The sequence below is a fragment of the Tamandua tetradactyla genome, chromosome 5 (genome assembly GCF_023851605.1).
Source record: "Tamandua tetradactyla isolate mTamTet1 chromosome 5, mTamTet1.pri, whole genome shotgun sequence".
Classification (NCBI taxonomy): domain Eukaryota; kingdom Metazoa; phylum Chordata; class Mammalia; order Pilosa; family Myrmecophagidae; genus Tamandua; species Tamandua tetradactyla.
In genome coordinates, this window is record NC_135331.1 from 153,301,927 (window position 1) to 153,313,034 (window position 11,108).

Below are 11,108 nucleotides of genomic sequence, written 5' to 3' on the forward strand. Positions count from 1 at the left end.
AATTTAATCTTATCGTTCAGAGTTATGAGCCTGTATACTCAGAACTTCACCAGTTAGTTCTCATGACTGCTGGTGGTCATGCCAAAATCTGGACAAAGCTACCTGGAAAGACCACTTAACTGAAGCATTTAAGCTAGCCAAGGAACTTCACAAGGTTATACCTGCAGTTTTTCCCCAAATTATTGATTGAAACATTTCTAACAATGTACCAAAAACTTGGTGAGCCAGTATATGAATGTTATAACAGGCTCAAAAAAAACTTTAAGTAATTATCAAGTCTTAACTATTAAAATTTCCAGCTGATTTAAGTCTACTTTCATTAACAGCCTTTCAGGAGAACTAAACACCACTCTAAAACCTAAGCAGCTATATTGGGCCACAATGAAACCTAATGATTTAATAAATCTTACAGATTAGATCATACTTAAAAAGAAAATAACTGGAAAAAAAAATCCTCCCAAACCAAAACAGAAGCTAAATAAACCTCAATGGACCCTCTAGAGGTTTTAGGCTCCTAGTACTTGTAATTACTGTAAATAACCTGGACATTGGGAAAAACACTGTTCTAAAACTCCCCTCAAACAAGAACAACCCCTATAGAGCATTTTTTCCTCTAAGAAAATAAAGTACCTTTCAGTGTGCTTGCTAGGGCTGTCCCAGGAAAGGGCAGAGGCTTTTCAAATTGCCCAAGTCACATCTTTTAGGCGAAATAGATTGGATAATTGGAAATAATTGGAAAGGAGGGCACCAGGGTTCTAATAGACACTAGGACCACCTTCTCCATCTTAAATCTTACTGACCTCATTAACCCTCCTCCCCAGAGTGAAAAAACAATTCAAATGGTGAAAGCCTCTACAAACTCATGACCTTCTTTGATTCTCCCAATCCCCTTTCATTTAAGACCCTTTCAAGGCACTCAACATTTTTTTAGGTACTGTTCTAACCCATTTAACCACATTCTTTCTGTCCCACCTATCCCTGCTCTCAGGAACCCTTCTTAGACCTTGACTGAATCCAAAGCATTCTAACTTTCCCTCCTCCCAAGACCAAACATCAATTAAGAGAATTTCTAGGCCCTGCAGTACATTGTAGAAATTGGATTCCTATTTTTTCTTTAATGCTCAACCTTTATATGCCTTGTTTAAAGCTAAACAAATGAGACTGTTATTTGGGATGAAACTAGTCAAAATTCCTTTAAGGAAATAGAGTGTAGTTTGCTCAGCACTCCCACTCTGGGACACCTTAATTAGAAATAACCCCTTTTTTCTTTCTCCTTGTCCATGAATGAGAAAAGAATGCCTTAGGTTTCCTTACACAAAAGCATAGAAACCAACATAAACTTCTAGGATATTGTGACCAGCAATTAGATACCTTATCCAAGGGACTCCCCATAGAGTGAGGTCCACTGCTGCAGCAACAAAACTTTTAGAATCAATTGAAGAATTATGGGAATTAATTAATAACATAAATTATTTATATTACTCATTCTGTTGAAATCCTCTCCTAACAGATCAACTTCTTAAGAAATCCCCTTACTTTCTCCTCTGAATGTCTTCTTTGTCACAAACTTAATCTGCTACTTTATTTCCTGCTATTTTTGAGTAAACTCCCCATGACTACATAGCTTTAGCTGACTATTTTTCTTTTCAGAACTTAATATATTTGATTTTAAGCCATTGGTGTCAATTATACTTGCTTTTTTAAATTCTGAGAAAAGTAAAACAAATTACATTGAAAGAAATTTGAGTCTGAAAGGTGAATAACAGTCCAATTTCTCCAAGCTCAAGTACCTACAAGAAAATTTCAGCGAGTTAAGTTTCAGAAGCTTTTGTGTTGACAATAATTAAGAGATGCTGGCTGTGTGGAACTTTGGCTGGGAAAAAAAAACAATTGCAGATTGTATGTTTTGGATGGATTGCTTAGTGTGTGAGTATATCTCAGGAAAATTGCATTTAAAAATAAAAACCAATTCCAGTTCTAATACTTTTTGAAGACTCATAATATTCATCCAGCAACCATGTGAGATAATTCTGAAAAGACTGGTGCTGACAAGTTGATTTCATGAAATTTTTAACTTATTTGATTAGTAAATTTACTATATCTTTCCTGTTTTGCCTTAGCAATCTGAGACCAGGAAAGTAGTGTGGAGAGGTACTGCATCTTTCCTGCTTTGCCTTAGCATCTTGGACTGAGGAGATGGAAACAGAACATCACATTACCTTTTTTATCCAAAAGAACCATAGTGCTGTCTCTGTGAGTGTCCATAAAATTGTCCTGCAATGATATTGCTATATTTTATAAAAGTATCTATCAATTTCTCATTATAATACTCTCTTATCACTGTGATACTCTCTGAGCAGTGCAGGTACCCCACTCGATGCGTGCTATGATGTACACCTTCTCTCCATTTTGCTGAGAGCTACTCAATGTTTATTACGGTCATTAAAACTGATTTCTTGAGTCAGTCTTACTCAGTGTCACAGTATTTAGGCTATAATACAAGTTTGTGTTTAGACTGATGGTCCTAGGGCTCAGATGACCTTTCTCTGTATAAAAGCCCCTTTTCCTTAAAGTACAAATAGCTTCTTCATTTAGCCATGATTTCCAAAGTTTTGCTACTGCATTGTATGCTTTTCTGGTGACTATTGATAGTTGATTCTGAGGTCAATAGACATGATTACCCAGTGCACCTGGAGATTTGGAAAGAAACTCTGGACAGTGGTGGCCATATTCACAATCATATTTATGACCTTGTCTGTAAAGACTTCTCACATTGGCACATGAGGTGGATTATCCCCTGTCCATATGGTGAAAGGTGCTTATTGTCTTGAATTTTTAATAAAATCAAACACTGACATATAAGTTGATATGGAGAATTACACAGAACGTCTCCAAAAGCGTCAGGGTTGGAAGCATTTGTACCTTTGGATGAAGAGCAGACTATCCATAATGCAGTAAGTGGGGTCTAAGTGTAAGTCAAAACTGTCTCACCAATGGATCTGGGTTCAGGGTGCAGGCTGCCAGCAGGCAACAGACCAGTTCACTGAGCAGCACCATTGCAGCAGGAGCTTGGAAAACTGGGGCTGCGGGGCCACTCAAATAGCTCAGCAGGCTTGCATGTGGGGAGGAGACAGACTGCAGATGCGGGTGTAGATGCGCAGTCAGTCATGTGAGAGGACAGATTTCTAAGTCAGTCGGGTCATCTGCCCTTCAGCTGAGACCATCTGCTCTCTTGTTTCTTCTCAGTGATGGTGACTGGCTTGAATAGGAATGTCCTTGGGCCAACCCCATGCAAATCATCTTCCCTAATTGTTACCTGGCCCTAAAATTTGCGACTGCCCTGCAGAAGTGCAGAAAACCCTAAGTATGATTTGGAAATGTGCTAGAGCAGTAGAAGCTGGGAACAGAGCAGTGGATCTCAAAGTGTGGTCTTTGACTAATTATTAACTCACTGAATAGATTTGCAAGAAACTCCAATCAATAATGCAAATGTTATCAAATATACGGATGGTTCCCACTTCAACAATAACTCAAGAATCTGTAGAGTTGGATACGCTATTACATCTAACTATGAAAACTAGAACTAAGTTCTTGCCTAATCATACCTCATCCCAGTAAGCTGAAATTCTTGCCTTATCAAGAACCTGTATATATGCAGAAGGAAAAACAACAATTCTATATACTGATAATTGGTACGCTTTGGACTTGTTCATAATTTTTGGATGTTATGGAAATGGAAAATTACAAACAGCTCTTATTTTAAGGAATTTCTTGATGGTATATGGTTACCAAAGACTTTGGCTATAATTACAATTCTTTGTCATTCTTGGGCAAATAAAGAAGAAAACACTGGCAACCACATGGTAGATACAGCCGCAAAAAAATGCAGTGACACATTCTAGTCCTATTCCTGTTTCTATAATGACTTTTGAATCAAACAACTCTATTGGAAATGATACTGATCAAAAGCAGGGTTTCTATGCCTGATGGATTCAAATGACCAATTCCTGAGACACCAGGGTTTCAAAGAGAAAATGAGTTTATTGCTAAGCATAAAGCAGGAGATCAAATGGCCTAAAAATCTGTCTCTCCAAACTGCAGTAACTCTGATAGTTTTATAGTTAAAAGTTGGGCAGGTTTTAGGATAATGAGTATAATGGCTTGAGATAATGAAGTTAGAGATAATCTAATTATTGAGCATGTGCAGATCGATTCTGTGCTTAGTCACAGAATGTATATAAGAAAATAGCAGTCAATATGCTATGGGCATTGTTTTTAGCATTACGATATGGTATAGATCACTTATAATTTAAAGAGTAAGCTGTTGTACATGACAAGTGGGCCAGTTTTGGTTAGATCCACTTTCATCTAATAAGATGGCTTAGGAATTCAGGTGGGTTTATTCTGGGCTGATTTAAATTCCCTCATTAATATACATTAGGACTGTCATTTGTGATCATAGGACTCTTCAGTTGAAAGGCAGGATAAGAGAGTACAAGTGGGGCCAGTCACAAGGTTTTTACAATCACAAGTAAAGGTTATATAGTCATAAAATTATTATCAAATATCAAGGCAGTTGGTATTTCCTTCTGATAATTCTAATATACCAGGAAGTAAAATGAAATATCTATGTAATTCTTTAATAATCATAATCATTTATTAATTCCTAATTTCTCAGGTACAGAAACATAAGAAAGAGAGAGAGACAGAGACAGAGAGTGAGAAATAACATGCTGGCTGCTTTTATAAACCTGCAATTAAATCATAGTTTAGCCCTAATTGTAAACTAATCCTCTGTTCTCCTCTATCACACCCAATCCTCAGGCTTTTTAGATATAACTCCAAACAAAAAGACAAGCAGCCCAATTAAAACATTGACAAAAGACATGAACAGATGTTTTTCAGAAGAGGAACTACAAATAGCTAAAAGAGATATGAAAAGATGCTCAACTTCACTGGTTGTTAGGGAAACACGAATCAAAACCACAATGAAATATCATCTCTCACACAGTAGAATAACCGTTATCAAAAAAACAGAGAAGGACAGTGCTGGAGAGGATGTGGAGAAAGAGGCACACTTATTCACTGCTGGTGGGAATGTAGAATGGTGCACCCACTCTGGAAGATAGTTTTATAGTTCTTCTGGAAGTTAAATATAGAATTGCTGTATGATCCAGCTATCCCATTACTAGGTATATATTCTGGGGAACTGAAGGCAAGGACACAAATGGACATTTCACACTGATTTTTACAACAGCATCATTCATGATTGCCAAGAGATGGAAACAGCCCAAATGCCATCAGTGGACAATTCGCTAAACAAGTGGTGGTGTATACATATGATGGAATATTATGCAGCTATAAGACAGAATAAAGTCATGAAGCAGGTAACAGTGTGTATAAACCTTAAGGACATTATGCTGAGTGAAATTAGACTGAAACAAAAGGACAAATAATGTACGGTTTTACTAATATGAACTGACACTAATGAGTGAACTTTGAGAGTTGAAATTAAGAACACAGGTTAACATAAGATAGAAAGAGGGTAGAGATTGGGCACTTGGTGCTGAAGGAGTACAAAATGTACAATAGGATTCATTGTAAAAATTAAGAAATGGATAGCACAAAACTATCTAATGGTAGCAGAATAATATAAGTACACTGAATGAAGCTGAATGAGAGTATGGTTGAGGGAGAAGGGCTAGGGGCATGTATGACACCAGAAGGAAAGACAGAGGATAAAGACTGAGATTGTACAACTTAAGAACACTAAGAGTGGACAATGATGGTGATTAAGTGTACAAATAAAAGACTGTTTTTGCATGAGTAAGAACGAATGAATGTCAATATTGCAAGTTTTTGAAAAGGGGATGGTATACAGGAAAAAATGCAATCACAGGCAAACTTGAATCTATAGTTAACAGTAACATAGTAATATGCTTCCATTAAATGTAACAAAGGCAATATGGCAAAAGTAATGTCAATAAGCAGGAAATATGCAAGAAGGGAATGGGAGTCTTTGCAGAAGAAAAGGAAATGTCTCATATAGATTGTGGCAAAGGCATGGCTATGTGATTATACCAAGAACAACTGATTTTTCACTTAAGTTGGATTATATGATTTGCAAATGAAACTGTTTAAAAATGAACAAAGAAATTCAAGTGCTGGAGAAAATATGGAGAAAGAAATATACCTATTCATTGTTGGTAGGAAGCAGAGTGGTGCAGCCTCTCTGGAGGGCAGTGTGGTGGTTCCACAGGAACATAGATATAGGGTTCCCATATGATTCTACAATCCTGTTGCTGGGTATAATCTTGGAGGAACTGAAAGTGGGGTCATGAATGGACATTTGCACACTGGTGTTTATGGAGGCAGTGTTCATGATTAGTAACGGGTAGAGGTGCCCTAAAGATGCATTGACTGAGGAATAGAAAGGGGAACTGTGGGACTACTGAGTGTCTGCAAAAAGGAATGAAGTTGTGAGGCATGCAACTAGGTGAATGAACCTTGAATACAGTATGTTGAATGAAATGTCAGAAACAAAAGACAAATCATTCCACACCCACATGGACTAAGTATAACATACAAACTCAGAGAACTGAAGTTGAGTGCATGGATTATCAGTTTAGGACCTATTGTAAAGTGTCCTAGATTGTAAGCTCTTACAGCAGTAACATCTGTTCTGGAGATGTAACTGTTATTTCTAAATTCTGAGGTACTAAACTATTTGTGTATAACTTGGTCATTCTCTGAAACTTTGAGTACTTATGTGACATTGAGGCTCAGAGTTAGAGCTCTGAAACTATGTAAGTCAACATTACCCCATATAGGAAATGTTTAAAAAGTTGAAAAAGTGATCAGACTTTGATTAAAGATATGAATGAAGCTGCTCTGTAAACCAGAATACAGGGTAAAGAATGATATTGCCTACTTTAAAACTTCACCTTCTGTGTGAGACCAAAGAAAGGGATGTTTATTTGGGGCAAAATTTGTATTTTGGATGTTCATTATCTAATTTTGCAAAATTCATATTTTGGGTTGTGCATTATCTAATTTAACTTGTATGGTCAGTTTATTCAAACACCATGATTACATGGAATCTTGAATAGGACCTGAGATCTTGTTGGTTTGTACAGGTTAGTTGATACCTCAATACATCCCAGAGTAATTTGGACAAAGAATTAAAAGTATTTAAAAGTCCTCTTGGGGGTCTGGGAGGAAAGGAGGAAATATTAAATCTCCCCATCTGGGGAATTCTGACATTCTTGCAAACAGGAGGGACAAACAATTCAATTAAGCTGAGCCATTGATTGGGGCTTGCCCCTGTGAAACTTATTCCTACAAAAGTAAGCTAAACTTACTTATGCTTATGCCTAAGAGTCACTCCCAGAGAATCTTTTTCATTGCTCAGAGGTGGCCTCCCTCTCTTAGCCAACTTGGCAGGTGAACTCACTGCCTTCCTCCTGACAAGTGATATGTCTCCCAGGGGTGTTAAGTTCACTAGCAATGTGGGATAGAACTCCCAGGGATGAGCCAGATCTTGGCACCATGGGGTTGAGAAAAACTTTTTGACCAAAAGGGGGAGGAGAGAAATGAGACAAAATAAAGTTCCAGTGACTGAGAGATTTCAAACACAGCCTAGAGGTTATCCTAGAGGTTATTCTTATGCATTATATCATATTCCTTCTCAGTTTATGGTGTACTGGAGCAGCTAGAGGAAAATACCTATAACTGTTTAACTGTATTCCAATAGCCTTGATTCTTGAATACAATTGTGTAAATATATAGCATTTATAATATGACCATATGATTGTGAGAACCTTGTGTCTAATGCTCCCTTTATGCAGGATATGGACAGGTGTTAAAAAAACAAGGACAAAAAGCAAATAGATAATAGGGGAGATAAGGGTAAAAAATGGGGTCAATGAGAGGGTGGGGAAGGGGTATGGTTTGTATGAGTTTTTTATTTTTATTTCTTTTTCTGGAGTGAGGCAAATATTCTAAAAATGATCATGATGATGAAAACATAGCTATATAATAATACTGTGAGCCCCTCATTTTTTACTTTGGATGAACTGTATAAAATCCTGGGTGGCAAAAATTGGTTGAACTGACTCTGAAAGGGACATAAAATATTCCTCTGTCCACAATCGATCTAAAAGTCAAATAAGCCTTAGAAATAGAACAAAGTTGTTGTAAATTATGCACCAGGTAGGGCGTTGCAATATTGGCTCAGTGGCAGAATTCTGCCTGTCATGCCAGAGACCCGGGTTCAATTCCCGGAGCCTGTCCATGTCAAAAAAAAAAAAAAGTATACATCAGGGTAAAGGAAATCTTAGAAGACTCCTGCAAAAATTATGATGGGAAGTTTTAGCCTCCATATTAAATAAAGTAAACTCAACTTGTCCCATCTGCCTAGAACAAAAATTCTTAAAAACTATGAGTGGGAAAGGTAAGAGGTATGGGATGTATGAGTTCTTTTTTTACTTCATTTTATTTATATTTCTAGAGTGATGCAAATATTCTAAAAATGATCATGGTGAAGAATACACAGCTAATGTGATATTGTGAATCACTGACTATATAATATGATTAGACTATACATGTGTAGATATTTCTGGAAAAAAATAATTAAAAAAAAAAGTTCAAGTGGAGTAAGGAGAGAAAGCCAGCTCTCTCTATATAAATTAGTGAGTTTTGTAGTTCTTTGTTTCTGGGTTTTTATGTCTGACTCATGGCTTAAAAATTTATAATTGATGCTCTAAGCTTTCTATTTATGTCTCTCTGTTTCTTTGATGTATATTTTCCTACCACCTAATGATAATACAAAATTAAGAAATAAATATTTTAAAAAGAGTTTTATCCAAATTGCTTAAATATAGATAAGTGCTTATGTATAAATTAATACACCTAAAGTCCTGGAAATTAAGGAAAACAAACTTCTAGGACTTTTAATGTAAAAGAGTATTCATAGAATTAAATCCAAATATTTTTAAAAATTCAAGTGCACACAATCTAGTTTAATATTGTGAAATTTCTTAATAGCAATCTGCATGATATTAGACAACAATGTAGTGTTATTGGTCATAGTTTTAGTTATTCTTAGCAAAAAAAAAAAATGCTACATGCCACAGAAACAATGAAATTTCCTTGTCAGTTACATTGCTTTACCCTGATGCTTCTCTGAAAAGACACGCAGTCAGCCACAGATCAGAACTTCATCTTAAGCATAAAGGATTTTAACTGAGAAGCAAGGCAAGTATATAAATTATATTCTACCTGTCAATTAATATAACACTGATAAGAGTTTAAAGGTAAGACAAGGTCAAATATACCAGCTGACAGTACCTTTTTGGACATCTTCAAAATGGACTTTATAGAGCTACATACTTCCATGGGATATGAATATGTCCTTGTTATATCTATTTTCTGGATATATACAGGCTTTTCCTTGTTACAAGGCTACTGGCCTCAGAGTAGCTAAAAAAACTATTAAGCTTCTCTACCTGGAGAATTCCTGCTATTTAAAGAAAGCTCCCAGCCCTGCCTGGAAATCCATACATACTAGAGGACCTAAAGTTCAAAATTATCAAGGGTGAGAAGTCAATGGCATCTGATGCAGGCAGAATCCCAAGACCCAGGAGTAGGCCTGTATAATTAATACTTACTAGTCATCTTGGACGTAAGGCATCCAGAAGTAAATGGGATCTGAAATGAACAGTTAACCCAGGAATGAGAAGCACACCCAATTTTCATCAGATTGAATGAATCTGGTGATACTCCTATAATCTTCATGATTATCCTATAAACCCTCTGTGCAAGTTTGAATCTGTTGTGTATCCCTGCAAAGCCATTCCACTAATCTTCATCCAATATTGCTGGGTGGGACTTTTCTGATTGTTTCCATGGAGATGTAACCCAGTCAATTGTGAGTGGTAACTTTTGATTTGATGGTTTCCATGGAAAAGTATCTCCACCCGTTCAAGGTGGGGTTGCTTACTGGAGCCCTTAAAGAAGGAACAATTTTGGAAAAAGTTTTAGAACCAACAGAGCCACCAGAACCAACAGAGCCCACAGCATGGACAGAGCCCTAGGGAAGCCATTGAAGAAACCATGTGCCTTTCCAGCTAAGAGAGAAAGCCTGATCATCATTGGCCTTCTTGAACAAAGCTATTTTCCCTTAATCCAGGGAAAGTCTGCTGTTTTGAAACTACTGTACACCCCACAAAAGCCATGTTCTTTAATGCTCATTCAGTATTGCTGGGTAGGATATTTTTCATTGTTTTTATGGAGATGTGACCTATCCAACTGTGGGTGGTAACTTTTGCTTAAATGGTTTCCATGGAGATGTGTCTCCACCCATTCAAGGTGAGGTTGCTTACTGGAGTCCTTTAAGAGGGAACCATTTCGGAAAAAGCTTTAGAGCCAACAGAGTCCACACAACCAGAGACCTTTGGAGATGCTGAAGGAAAATGCTCCCAGAGAAGCCTTATGAAATGAGGACAGAAAGCTAGTAGATGTCCCCATGTGCTCTCTCAGCTGAGCGGGAAACCTTGAACTTCATTGGCCCTTTCTTTGGAGTTAAGTTATCTTTATCTGGATGCCTTAATTTGGACATTTTCATGGCCTTAGAACAGTAAAACTTGAAACTTAATAAATTCCGCTGTTTAAAAGCCATTCTGATTCTGGTATATTGCATTCCAGCAGCTTACAAATTAACGTACCCTCTTATTCACATTTTTATTTGTCCCCTTACCTTTTCTTTGTATCCCATTCTTCTCTGTCTCACCTGTGATGAATCTTGTCCCTTTTAAACTCCTCATTCTTGTCCTTAACCTTTCTTCTTAGTCCCTTGCCATTCACCATTCTCTTTTCTTTTATCCAGCCATACAAAAAGATACTAACCTAGGCATTTTTTTCAAATTGCTGTAAATTCTATGAACCATATTTAAACTAAGTCTAATTATAATTAATGCCTGAATCACCCCTGCCAGTGAAAACCTGCTTGTTTCTCAAATGTGGCCCCTTTCTAAGCCAAACTCTGCAAATAAATTCACTATCTTCCTCACTTTGTGGGACATAACTCCAAGGGATGAACCTCCCTGGCA

General features: G+C 37.0%; 1 pseudogene; it reads right to left on the reverse strand.

Moving 5' to 3' along the window:
* Positions 1-2,175: 2,175 nt before the first annotated feature.
* On the reverse strand, positions 2,176-2,729 carry LOC143683357 (cyclic GMP-AMP phosphodiesterase SMPDL3A pseudogene; annotated as a pseudogene).
* Positions 2,730-11,108: the final 8,379 nt, after the last annotated feature.